We start from the raw sequence: 14320 nt of genomic DNA, 5'->3' as shown, positions 1-14320 counted from the left end.
AATTCTGCCCCCACTGAAATCAATGGGAGCAGAGTTTGACAAAGACTGAGCATTTTTGACATTGTGCACCATTAGTGTGTATTCCAAATAATAAACCTCCGTGGAATGGTTTAGATAATCCGCTTCTCTTTTTAAAAATTAAAAAACAATAAAATGGGTTGACATATTTGGTATCTTTGCAAATAAAGCGGCATAGAAGAATGAAAAATCTCTAAACATTTTAAAGCAGCAATAAATTCTTGAAAGAAGAGAGTGTGCCTTTTGAGTCACTTCCAAAGCAGAGATCATCATATAAATGCTGGGTTAAACTGAGACCTCGATGACAGATTAGCGGAACATAACAATTATGAATGTCATTTGCCTGGTATCTAAGAGAGAAAATGACACAGCTCTACATAGCTGACAGGTTGCAGACAGCGCTTCACTTACCAGGGTTGACAGCATAATAAACATTAGACTATGTTACTCCTGGAGGTGGTTATGACATTAGATGGACCCAAAGATGTAATGGAGTTGAAAAAGAGGTTTGGTACTATTTGTCAACGTTCATTTTTTGAAGTACTCCCCTCTGTCCGGTGAACTGTAAAACATTTTCAGCAAAAGTATGTTTTGACATGACAACACAGTGAGCCTTCAAGTTATTTCCCTGTAGCTTCTGAAGCTTCTGAATCATGGAAAGATCATCCTAATGAAATAGTATGGCTAGGTAAGAACTTACAACTAGAATGGGACAGTCACATTTAAAGACATTTGGAAAAATAGATCGATTTGCCGATTTTGAACTTCTTGTTACTGAAAGTAGATACTTGTTGCTATTCTAAGCACAAGTGATTGGGAGGTGAAGGGAGAGCAATAGAAATAAAATCTGACACTCCTATTTGTCCGATAAAAGAGGGTGGACTAACTGAGAAAACTGTTAGGGTCCCATGAAGTTCTGGTCTCCTTGTTCTCTGAGTTGTTCTCCACCACGTATAATAGACCCATATATTGCAATGACTTTAGTAAGCTTGCTCAATTGAAAGTCAGTTCACAAATCTGACTGTCAAATGTTTATCTGAGAACTTGAAAAGTTTGCTTTGTCCAGCTTTGATTAGCATTGTTCTGCCTTCCTGAATATTTTTGACAACTGATGTTATTCAAAGAGTCTTAATAATGAGTGCACATTCTGCATTCTTCTCCGGCAATACATCACAATGACTTTCCCCCAGTGTCGAATTCCTCAGGGAGCCAGAGTTACCAACCTCCAGGGCTGCACAAATCTAATGAGGAGAGGGGGCAGGCATGCTGCTTAAACATTGCTGCTTCTGTTTTCCAAGGGGTGCATAGGAGGCCTGTTAACAGGATTTGTGCATGTACATGGATTTCTCACATGCCACTGTGAACACACGTCCCCCATCCCTTGTTTATTCATGGAAAAAATTAATAGAAAGAGGGTGTGTGCAAGCTCTTTTAACCCAGGGCAAGAGTAGCTTGTTTGTCAGTTTACAAGGGGTTTTTACATGCCTATTTGCTATACCATTTCCATTTGTAAAGAAACCCACTGTTGCCATGGTAATTGCTGGGCACACATGGTGTTATGGTTCTCAGGAAGCCTTTGAAACGCAAGGAACCTTCTTAAAAGACACGTGTGGCCCAGTAGTCTGTCTCCCACTCTGCTGTGTGTATCTAGGCTCTGTTTAGAATGTCTTTGGAGGGGAGTATTCAGTGTTACACTTTCAGAGGTGAACTTTCCCCCCATTGCAAAGTGATCGCAATCAATCTATATCTATGCTTCATCCCGCATTATTTTAAAAATGCAGCCCCTACCCTTCCTTATAGATTAGGAGAAAAGGGCGAAATTGAGACTGAGATCTAATGAGAAATATGGCAAGACGGTGTAATGGAGTGGAGCGGGTTGGAAGTTTTTGACAACATAGTTTTTTAAAGAAATATGTTGTATTGTCAAAGCCAGAACGTTTCCCAGAGAAGTATCGACTGGGATGGGGAAGGTTTCTGGGGTCCTCATGGAAATCTCTGGCCACTTCCCAACAGAGGGACCCAAAGTAAAAGCCCAATTTTCAAGGCAAAACCAGATGTTTTCACATAATTCCATTTCACAAAAGCATTTGAAAGGTTTTGTTTCCTTTCTAATGCAGAACAAAAACAGAAACCTCGAAAGTTGTCATGGGATGGAATTGTTGTCCTCTGGTCAGTTCTAGGATGGAGTGTTTAAAATGGAATTTGGAGTGTCATCCAGTTCGGAAGCGTTCCTTTGGTTGCAGCCTTTTTAGTAGTCAAAGAATAGGAGAGATGCTGACACTATGCATATTAATGGCAATGTATAATTAATGAATGTTTGCAACGTATGAAATTCTTGCATTGTGAAACAAAATGCCATAAACTAGATAATTATGGAATCTTTTTCAAAGGAGCTAGAGGAAATTGATGGGACTAAACTTCACATTCGTGCTTCCAGTTTTTGTCTTTACTCTTGTTTATTTGGATTTACTCCACAATTTCCAAGTATAATGCATGTGTGCTCGTAAAGGTTGTTTTCCTCTTCAGCTGGAAGTCTGCTTAAGTACCGTTCCAGGGAGACTACTGTGTTTCTGTGTTAGGAGAGCAGTATTTGAACCACAGTGCCAAGTATGTTTACTGTGGATTAAATAAATTAAGTTTCTCTTCAAGGCGCAGTTTAGTTTGAAGTTCTTGCATCTTTTGTCTTTGTGTGATTTGCATTCCATGGTTTGTTATAGCTTTCTAAGCAGCTATTCATCTGTCTTTTCAGTTCCTCTGAGCTTTCAAGTGCTGAGTTCTCTACCTCATTTTTATATTCTATCTTTTCAGTATGGCTGGGTCCTCATGCTCTGAAAATGCCATCTTTTGTTCCTTCTATCTGTAAAGCTTATACACTTTTACATTGTCATAGCAGAGTGCCAGCTCTGCTTTAGTTAAGATTCAGATGCACTTTTGGTTTAAAGGATGACTCTAAATGTTCTAAATACTTATTTGGATTGTCCTTCAATTTCCTGTGCCTCATCAAGGTGCTGGGTATTGTTTGTGGGCCCAATCTGAGGTCATTTGAGCAAGGAGTTCCTGGGATACTGTCCTCTGAAAAGAATCCAGCATTTTATCAAATCAGTTTTTCTGTGTGCGCATCTGGGACTCAAACTCTGGCTCTGACTGTCCCCCAACTGATCTCAGTCACTCTACATTGACCTCATTAATTACTTGGATGAGAGAGCGGAGAGTATGCTTGTAAAATTTGCAGAGGACATGAATCTGGCAGGAGTTGCAAGCACTTTGGAGGATAGGATTAGAATTCAGAATGATCTTGGAGAATTGGAGAATTGATCTAAAAGATGAAATTCAGTAAAGACAAGCGCAAAATGTGGATTAATCTACTAGCATTGATTAACTAGAGGAAAGATGAAAAAATTAGGATAATGTAATTGTGTTTCCTGAACAATGGACCTGAGTGTGCTAATAGTCAAGGCATTCCTGATAGGCAGCCCCCTAGCATGAGGGGCTCAGAACTTTTTTAGATTCTTATAACTTGTTTGGTGCAGAGCTAGGGAATATGTGGGGATGGGAGCAGTGAGGGACAGGTGGGGATGGGAGCAGCGCTGGGAGTGTGAGGGCTACGAGAATGCAGAGAGGGGAGGGAGGATTAGGGGGTGGAGAAGTGGGAGAAATAGAAGAAGAGGTTTTCCGTTGTGGCAAGGAGAGATTATGGGGAGGGAGGAGGGAGGAGATACTGGACGAGGGAATATGGGGTGAATGGCTGGCTGAGTTGGGAAACACAAGGGCCTGTCAGCCCCACATTATCCCCTCCCACATTTGTGCTGGGATACTGGGGGGGCGGGGTCTGATGATCCCTTCTCTCTGACCCCGGAGTGTGTGCCAAGATCTTGGGGGCCTTGCTTCTCTTGGAGGGGCAGTCTGAGCCCCTCTCTCTATTCCCCATGTGAGCTGGGGTCTTGCAGGAAGGGCTGACCCTTGCGGGAGAGTAGTCTAAGCCCCTCTTCCTGGCTCCTGTATGCCATGATCTGGGGGGTCCTGCCAATCTGGATGGGGAGCTGAGAACAGCATGCTTGGTGTATAAACCAAAACCAGTGTGCTGAGGAGCTGAGAATGGGCATGTCTGATGTATACCACAGGGCACTGGGAAGGGGGGGATGAGACTATCCACTGAGATGAATGGAGCCGGTCACACCTCTCAGAAGTATTGTTTCAGGCAGCATTCATTTCCATGGGGTGTTCTCATTTACCTGAGAACATCTCATTGGACAAATGAATGGACCACTCTATGTCTCTCTGAGGCCTGGTCTGCACTAGGAAATTAGGATAGTACATTCCCATTTTACAGATGGGAAACTGGGGCAAGAAGGGCTAAGTGACTTGCCCAAGGTCACACAGGAAGTCAGTCATGGAACAGGGAATTGAACCCAGATCTCCCCAGTCCCAAGCGCTAACCACTGAGCCATCCTTCCTCCCACGCCTCCTCCCACATCTGTCCTCACTGTCTCCATACTAATTCCTGCACTGTTCCTGCATCCTCTACCCTGTTCCTCCACCTGCAGGTCTCATGCTGATGCCTGCATCTCGGTGCCAAGGGATGGTTGGGGAGGGAGAAGCAGGCTGTGCTGCACAGAGAGAGAGGAGACGAGAAGATGATGAAGGGGCAGGATAATGTGCAGCCAGTGCATTCTGTAGCTAGCTGAATTGTTGCCAAGGAGCCAGAGGCAGAAGAGTGGGAGAGTTGGGCTGTGGAAAATGGGGATGCTGAGAAATCATTTTTTTTAAATAGCAAGGAAATTAAGGGCTCAGAAACTTAATTAACCCAGAGTGAAGGTTTCCCAGTGATGGTTAGTGGTCTTCCAGGATGTAGAGTGGCTAAACTTACATTGCTGAAAACCAGGAAATGACACGTTAAGGTACAAGCCACACTCACATCGCAACCTTAATTCTGTCCTCTTTGAGCAATCCCCAGTATGCCAGTTATACACACACTAGCACTCTACCCTTACAGATACCTTCTGAGACATTGTCTTCACTAAGCCCTGGAGACCACTGTCCTGTATGCCACCAGACAGCTGACAATCCCCACAGTGAGAGAACACTTGTCTACACCTCTGTGGAGGTGATCTACAAAACTCAGTGCTCAAATGACACACACTTGATCCCACAAGGTACAAATGCATCTCGCCTCATATTACAGTCACTGATCTGCCAAGCTGCTCCATCTAATCCCTCCACCATTCAGTACAGCTGCACCTAACACAGTGAGCACAGCTGGAATGCATGCAGATAAATGATGGAATTCAAATCTGTGGAGCACAACTCGAGTAACAGCACATACCCTCAGAACTTCCTCCTGTCTACTGATTATGGCATCACCTCCCCTTACTGAACCATTCCCAGTGGCTATTGCCAGCTCTAGGGGGAGGAGATCAGGTTGCATTGTGGGGTGGGTGGCATGTAGCTTAACTCTGTATTTCCTGGTTTTCAGAGGTGTAAGTTTAGCCACTCTCCACATGCTGGAAGACCACTAGCCAGCATGGGGCAATGTTAACTCTGCATTAATGAAATTTATGGCCATTTAATTATCAGTTGTCCCTGAGCATTCCTTGGCTTTGTTGTCCAGTTGCTCAGGTGTTTCTTTAGAAAGAGACAAGCAAATGTAAACAGCAGAGCTTCTAACAGATCCAAAATATGGATTCTCTGTCCCATGGAATAGTGCTGGGGTTTGATCTAAATGGCTCTAGTAAAGGTGTGGGGGGGAGGTCTCTATCTCAGGTTTCAAATAGCTGCAGTTTCTGATTAACCATCTTAAATAAACACCAGTAAGATGAATTTTGAGTGCCTATGTGAAGGGCTGCAGTGAAAGCCCTGGGGGTGTCAGTTCTCTATTAACTGTTTCACAGTCTCCTGCTAATGTGTCTGAGGCCTGGCCTACACTAGAAAATTAGGTTGGTTTAACTACAGTGGCCAGGGGTGTGAAAAATCCACAATCTGAGCAGTGTAGTTAGGTCAGCCTAAATCCCCATGTAGATAGCGCTAGGTTGACAGAAGAGTTCTTCTGAAGACCTAGCTGCTGCCTCTTGGGGAGGTGGATTACCTTTGCCGATGGCAGAACCCCCTCCTGTAAGTGTAGTTAGTGTCTACGCTGAAGTGCTACAACGATGCAGCTGTGCCACTGTAGCATGTTAACTGTAGACAAGCCCTTAATTCTTGAGTTGGAGGGGTTGCTTCTGGGAAAGAAGAGGGTAGTTTGGTCTGTGTTATCAATTAAGTCCGAAAACTCTCTGCTGAATCTGCCAGAAAAGGTGACAACTGTGGTAGAGGCTATAGACACGGACACTGGGAACTGGGCTGAGACCACCAGCTCATTCCACCAGCTGTCAGATAACTTTGGATACTGCTTCTAGTAAAAAGAAGAGGAGTACTTGTGGCACCTTAGAAACTAACAAATTTATTTGAGCATAAGCTTTCGTGAGCTACAGCTCACTTCACTACAGCTGTAGCTCACGAAAGCTTATGCTCAAATAAATTGGTTAGTCTCTAAGGTGCCACAAGTACTCCTTTTCTTTTTGCGAATACAGACTAACATGGCTGCTACTCTGAAACCTGCTTCTAGTAGTGGCTGGCAACGCTGGGAAAAATTTTTGCAGTTCATTACTGATCCCAACAGCCATTACGTCACCAAACGTGCACTGTTGTATTCAGACAGCGATCACTGACAATAACGATAGACTCAATGCCTTAATAGGCACAGAATGATACTCTTCCCATTAATTTTTCTTTCAGTTAGGTAGTAAGCTGTGCTCCATGGGCAGGGTATGTGTAATTAAATGAAACCATAGGCCCTGCTATATTGAACAAGAATTGGTACTTCAGTGAAGCCTTTGTTTTGAGAAGCAGTAGATCAGAGTCTAAAACTTTTTTAAAAACTCTGTATCTCCTATATGTAAAGGCATCAGTAACAAAATGTGTATTGGTGACCATCCACACACGTTCTGACTCTATATCTGTTATGGACAAGAATTGCAAGGAGTTCTAGCTAAAGTAGAAGAGGGAATAGGGTGCAGGCCAACATGATACTGAGCACTCTGGCCCTGATGCACTTAACATTAAGCGTTGGAGTAGTCCCCTTGAAGTCTGAAGCTCAACACCTACTCTCTGAGAATCAGGGCCCTTTAAATCTCAGTTTGGCCACTGAAAATCACTAGCCACTTTTGAAAAATTAGGCCATGGAGGGAGTTAGTGTCAGTGCTGGGATTAGAACTCAAGATTGCCTGGCTCCATTTGGTCCTTTATCTTATGACACACATCTTACCCTAGCAATTTACATTAGCACTAAAGCTGATGATTCCTAAAATAAGAGAAGCAGAGAAAAACAAACACCACTTGTTTACTGTATGCTTGTGTGTTAATTATTGGCTGTCCACCTGCTGTTTTATTCATTCTAATTGCTATTATTATTTTTATGAAAATATTCATTATAGAAATTAGCTGAGAACAGTATCTTTAGGGAGGAGTATGTCAGCATATCTAGAGTCACATAACCGTCTCTGAACAATAAATGCGTCCTACAGTGCTGAACAAATTTAATTAACCCTTGATTTGGGAGTGTATCGTGCATTATTATACTTGTCCATGAGGAGGGAATGCAGTTTGTAATCTCCCTTGCATTTAAATACATGTAAATGTCATGCATATGAAAATAAATGAATGGCAGGGCAAAGTATTTAGGAAGAGGGCAGGTGTCAGCTTAGATACATCTACAGGACCTGAACTGTCTCAGTGCAGCTCGAATGAGTTTTAAAATTCATCTGATGTGTCTTGAGTGATGGGAAGTTATAGATCTTGCAATAAAACAGAGGTGTTTATAGCATGAACAGCCCTTGTCTCAGTCTCACATTTGATAAGAGGGGGCCATGTGGTGAGGGGAAGGGGGCCAATAGCTTCCAGTGCCCCCAGTTGACTTTCATTGGTATTTTTCTCTGCCCCACGGCTGCTCTGCTCCATGCATCAAAGCCTCTGCACCTTTTCATACTCTGTAACGAGCAGCAGAATGAACAAGGAAGACATAGGAATGCAAAGCAGACAGGTAGAACTGATGGATGCTACAACGCCAGTGAATAGCAAGTGGATTCTTTGTTGTAAAATGTGTCTGAGAGCCTGGTGGTGGGGCTGACCCAGAAGGACTGTACTTGGCAATATCAGAAGGTGAGATTGACAGAAAAGTCCAGAGTATGGAGGGAGGTGGTGACAGGAAGGAAAGAGAAGGGGAAATTCACTTAGTCCGGAAATTTAAAAAAAAATCACAATAAATATTTGGGTGGATTGGAGGGAATGTGTAAAAATATATTCACAAGTAAAAAATATTACTCACAACATGTGTGTATGTATATGTAAGTGAAATACAGCAGAACCTCAGAGTTATGAATCCCACGGGAATGGAGGTTGTTCGTAACTCTGAACAGAACGTTATGGTGGTTCTTTCAAAAGTTTACAACTGAACATTCACTTAATACAGCTTTGAAACTTTACTATGCAGAAGAAAAATGCTGCTTTTAAATGAAACATTCACAGAAGCAGTTTCCTTACCTTGTCAAATCTTTTCAAAACTTCCCCTTATATTTTTAGTAGTAGTTTATGTGTAACACAGTAATGTACTATATAGTATTTGCTTCTTTTTTTGTCTCTGCTGCTGCCTGATTGCATACTTCCGGTTCCAAATAAGGTGTGTGGTTGACTGGTCAGTTTGTAATTCTGTTGCTCGTAACTCTGAGGTTCTACTGTATATATCTACATGTGTACATGTCTGTCCATATGGGCACACACAAACATTATATAAAATGTAACCACCAAGATACAAGTTCACAGCAAGTAACTAATACCAAAGTAACATAACATGCACATGCACACACAACCTTAACAAAACCTGCAACCAGATGTGTGATGTAGTACAAAGATAACTCATGGTCTCATGTTTCTCCCATTTGTCGCCCGTGTCCCTACTGTTCCGAGCTGGGACCATGTCTTTATTTAGCTATATGTTTTGGTGCTCAGTGAACAGTCATAAATAAGAATAATAGCTTACTCTTCAGGTAAAGCAAATGTTCAAAGTGGAAGCAAATTTGACATAAATACTGTATATGTTTAAATACTGTTTAAACCTCCAGTGCTTCATTAGGAAATTGGTCCAATAGTTTTTGAGTTTCAGGTTATTATCTTCAAAAAGAACAGGAGTACTTGTGGCACCTTAGAGACTAACAAATTTATTTGAGAATAAGCTTTCGTGGGCTACAGCCCACTTCATCAGATGCATGCAGTGGAAAATACAGTAGGACGATTTTATATACACAGAGAACATGAAACAATGGGTGTTACCATGCACGCTGTAACGAGAGTGATCAGTTAAGGTGAGCTACTACCAGCAGGAGAGAAAAAAAACCCTTTTATAGTTATAATCAAGATGGGCCATTTCCAGCAGTTGACAAGAACATGTGAGGAACAGAGAAGGGAGAAAAATAAACATGGGGAAATAGTTTTACTTTGTGTAATGACAAATCCACTCCCAGTCTTTATTCAAGCCTAATTTAATGGTGTCCAGTTTGCAAATTAATTCCAATTCAGCAGTCTCGCATTGGAGTCTGTTTTTGAAGTTTTTTTGTTGAAGAATTGCGACCTTTAGGTCTGTAATCGAGTGACCAGAGAGATTGAAGTGTTCTCCGACTAGTTTTTGAATGTTATAATTCTTGACGTCTGATTTGTGACCATTTATTCTTTTACGTAGAGACTGTCCAGTTTGACCAATGTACATGGCAGAGGGGCATTGCTTGCACATGATGGCATATATCACATTGGTAGGTGTGCAGGTGAACGAGCCTCTGATAGTGTGGCTGATGTGATTAGGCCCTATAATGATGTTCCCTGAATAGATATGTGGACACAGTTGGCAACGGGCTTTGTTGCAAGGATAGGTTCCTGGGTTAGTGTTTTTGTTGTGTGGTATGTGGTTGCTGGTGAGTATTTGCTTCATGTTGGGGGGCTGTCTGTAAGCAAGGACTGGCCTGTCTCCCAAGATCCGTGAGAGTGATGGGTCATCCTTCAGGCTAGGTAGATCCTTGATGATGCGCTGGAGAGGTTTTAGTTGGGGGCTGAAGGTGATGGCTAGTGGCGTTCTGTTACTTTCTTTGTTGGGCCTGTATTTTCCACTGCATGCATCCGATGAAGTGGGCTGTAGCCCACGAAAGCTTATGCTCAAATAAATTTGTTAGTCTCTAAGGTGTCACAAGCATTCCTGTTCTTTTTGCGGATACAGACTAACACGGCTGCTACTCTGAAACAGGTTATTATCTTATTATCCTGATAAAAAAAAACTTTGTCCTCTCCTTCTGTCAAAAATAGCATATCATTATTTATTTAAATGTCTGTATACCTAAAAACTTCTGCACAAGCAATACTTAAAGAAAATATGATTCAGCAAAGTTGTTAATGATTGTTATCTAATTATACTTACTATAGTCAGGGTATATGACAGGTTTTAGGATCTTGTGTAAATGTACAGAGCGATTATGTTATTGGAATAAATCATGTATTGTACAAACTGGGAGGATAGTTTAGTATTTATCTACCTTCCTTTAGCTGTTAACGTCCAGATTTTTAAATGCTGCCATGTTTTAGCTACAATATTTACAGCAATAACACCATTCTTGATATTTATCTCTAGCAGTGGAAAAAATACCTGATGAGATTCAACTCTCAGCACTGGAAGCAAGCAACTATTACAATTGCATTGCCATCTTGAGGCTGAATGTAAGATATGTTTTTAGTGATAGAAGCAAATAACAGAATTCTCTTCTAGCTTTAAGGGTGGGAGTAAATGAATAATGTTACATTTTAATATGTATTTCCAGATGACTATAGAAATGGCTCTGTTTGGTTTTAGCAAGAAACTGCGTAGGAAAGGTAATGCACCTTTTATATAATGCTTACCAGAAAGAAAAAGAGTCTCTCTTTGTATGAAAAGAAAAGGAGGACTTGTGGCACCTTAGAGACTAACGAATTTATTTGAGCATAAGTTTTTGTGAGCTACAGCTCACTTCATCGGATGCATTCAGTGGAAAATACAGTGGGGAGATTTATATACATAGAGAATATGAAACAATGGGTGTTACCATACACACTGTAAGGACAGTGATCACTTAAGGTGACCTATTACCAGCAGGAGAGCGGGGGCGGGGCGGGGGGAACCTTTTGTAGTGATAATCAAGGTGGGCCATTTCCAGCAGTTGACAAGAACGTCTGAGGAACACTGGGGGGTGGGGTGGGGAAATAAACATGGGGAAATAGTTTTACTTTGTGTAATGACCCATCCACTCCCAGTCTCTATTCAAGCCTAAGTTAATTGTATCCAGTTTGCAAATTAATTCCAATTCAGCAGTCTCTCGTTGGAGGCTGGTTTTGAAGTTTTTTTATTGAAGAATTGCAACTTTTACGTCTGTAATCGAGTGACCAAAGAGATTGAAGTGTTCTCCAAATGGTTTTTGAATGTTATAATTCTTGACGTCTGATTTGTGTCCATTTATTCTTTTACGTAGAGACTGTCCAGTTTGACCAATGTACATGGCAGAGGGGCATTGCTGGCACATGATGGCATATATCACATTGGTAGGTGTGCAGGTGAACGAGCCTCTGATAGTGTGGTTGATGTGATTAGGCCCTATGACGGTGTCCCCTGAATAGATATTTTTGGCACAGTTGGCAACGGGCTTTGTTGCAAGGATAGGTTCCTGGGTTAGTGTTTTTGTTGTGTGTGTGTGTGGTTGCTGGTGAGTATTTGCTTCAGGCTGGGGGGCTGTCTGTAAGCAAGGACTGGCCTGTCTCCCAAGATCCGTGAGAGTGATGGGTCGTCCTTCAGGCTAGGTTGCAGATCCTTGATGATGCGTTGGAGAGGTTTTAATTGGGGGCTGAAAGTGATGGCTAGTGGCGTTCTGTTATTTTCTTTGTTGGGCCTGTCCTGTAGTAGGTGACTTCTGGGTTTTTTCCCCACCACTCTCCTACTGGTAATAGGTCACCTTAAGTGATCACTCTCCTTACAGTGTGTATGGTAACACCCATTGTTTCATGTTCTCTATGTATATAAATCTCCCCACTGTATTTTCCACTGAATGCATCCGATGAAGTGAGCTGTAACTCACAAAAGCTTATGCTCAAATAAATTTGTTAGTCTCTAAGGTGCCACAAGTACTCCTTTTCTTTTTGTGAATACAGACTAACACGGCTGCTACTCTGAAACCTCTCTTTGTATGGCAATTGCTTGGATTCATGGGCAGCAGACTGTAAAACTGCATTTGTATATATTTACCCATGCTGATCCTCTTGATGATGGCACCTCTGTGCCTAAAAATTTCCTGTCTCTGAGTCCTCACCATATGCTGCCAAGATTAGCAATGGGGCATGAGTAGATCCTAACTTGACAAGTGAAGGACAATTGATTGGAATGTATTCTCAACCTCCTCCTTTCCTACAAAGAGAGAGTACTGATGGGAAGGACTCAAAATGCTCTATGCTTTAAAATGAGGTTTTTAAAGGGGAGATCCCCTCCAAAATATCCAGTTGCTGCGGTGCTTAATCATCTGGGATATTAAAAGAGAGAAACTTGCACAATAAAGAATAAATGGATCAACCTTTTACTGAACACGTCCTTTGTAGTGGTAAGAAAAGATCGTTAGCTCTGAAGAAAAGGGTGGACATAACTCCTTGGAAGCCTGGTTTGAAAAGAGGTCACCCAGGCTGAAAATTTGAGCCATCTAATGCTGCCAGAGTCAGCTACACCTTTGCTGTTTACTGCATTAATGCTGGTTGCATAAGTTTATACAGCCAATTTTTCAAAGATTTAAATGGAAAAAAATAGTGAAGAGAAGAGGACAATATTCTGCTCTCATTTATACTCCTGCAGCCGTATTGGATCCCATTTCCCACTAAACATGTATGTTTTGTTTACAGTAGAACCTCAGAGTTACCAACACATCGGGAATGGAGGTTGTTCATAACTCTGAAATGTTCGTAACTCTGAACCAAACACTATAGTTATTCTTTCAAAAGTTTACTACTGACATTAACTTAATACAGCTTCGACTCTTCACCATGTGGAAGAAAAATGCTGATTTTAACTATCTTAATTTAAATTAAACAAGCACAGAAAGTTTCCTTATCTTGTCAAATCTTTTTTTAAAATTTTCCCTTTATTTTTTTTAGTACATTACGTTTAATGCAGTACTGTACCATAGTTCCTTTTTCTTTTTTCTTTTGTCTCTGCTGCTGCCTGATTGTATACTTCCGGTTCCTGATGAGGTGTGTGGTTGACCGATCAGTTCGTAACTCTGAAGTTCGTAACTCTGAGTTTCTACTCTATTTGACCAGTTTCTTGTATTTCCTGTATTCTTTGCCTCATTGGGGGTGGTCATAGGGTGACACTGGCTCTTGAAGGGGGAAGAGGCCAGTGTACCTATGACTGGTCAGTTGACTCCCAATTGGGCTTAAGTGATGGCACCTGGGCCACAGAGAGGAGGTGACTGGGTGAGTCAAAGCCTGTGAGAAGCAGGAGATGGGTAGGTGAAAGCTGCCTGATACTGGAGAGTCAGTGCCTGGGAGGACTTGGAGAGAGGCAGGAAAGCAGCAAGGAAGAGCTGGCAGGAGTTGCTGGGGAGAGAGCTGAGTTTGGAAGGAGAGCAGTAACTGTGCACCACCCAAGAGGCACTTGGAGGAAAGCTGTTGGGCAGAGCTGACCAAAGCTGGGGGCTCCCGACAAGTGGGAATCTTAAGCAGGGGCCCCTAAGAAAAAGGGATGGTCTGGCTTGGGCAGAGGAAGCTGAGCCTAGAAGCAAGAGGATTGTTGCAGAGGGCAAATCCCCCTCAGCAGGCATAGGATTCCCAGGCAGGGACCTAGAGGAATGAAAGCAGTAGGGGAGGAGCCCTCAGGGAAGAGACTCCTGTAAAGGTCTGTGAGAAGACTGGTCACTGGCAGGCAGGGAGTCGGGGCCTGCCAGTGACCAGTGAGAGTGGGGCCCTGGATCAGGGGCCAAAGGACCTGACAACACAGTGCTGCTGTTGACTCCAGGATGGGTGAGCTGGGGGTGATGTCCCTGGAGATGGGAATGGGAAAAAGCTGCTGTACCTTTATATGTTTACTCTGGCTTTATCAAGAATGGTTTTATTCTGAGGGTTTGGGGGGAACTACTGGACTCGTGTAGATGAACAAATTATGCCCAGAGGCAGGCTTTGTGTCAAACACTGAGGCATGGTTCCTTTCCTGGGCCAACAGAAG

At 42.5% G+C, this 14320-nt stretch overlaps 1 protein-coding gene across 1 annotated transcript in view; it reads left to right on the top strand.

The window, feature by feature from the left end:
- Positions 1 to 14320, top strand: part of SLC6A11 (solute carrier family 6 member 11) — a 180718-nt gene that overhangs the window by 66743 nt on the left and 99655 nt on the right. The window lies entirely within an intron of this gene.

The sequence above is a fragment of the Chelonia mydas genome, chromosome 7 (genome assembly GCF_015237465.2).
Source record: "Chelonia mydas isolate rCheMyd1 chromosome 7, rCheMyd1.pri.v2, whole genome shotgun sequence".
Lineage (NCBI taxonomy): Eukaryota > Metazoa > Chordata > Testudines > Cheloniidae > Chelonia > Chelonia mydas.
This window is presented reverse-complemented; position numbering and strand designations above follow the sequence as displayed.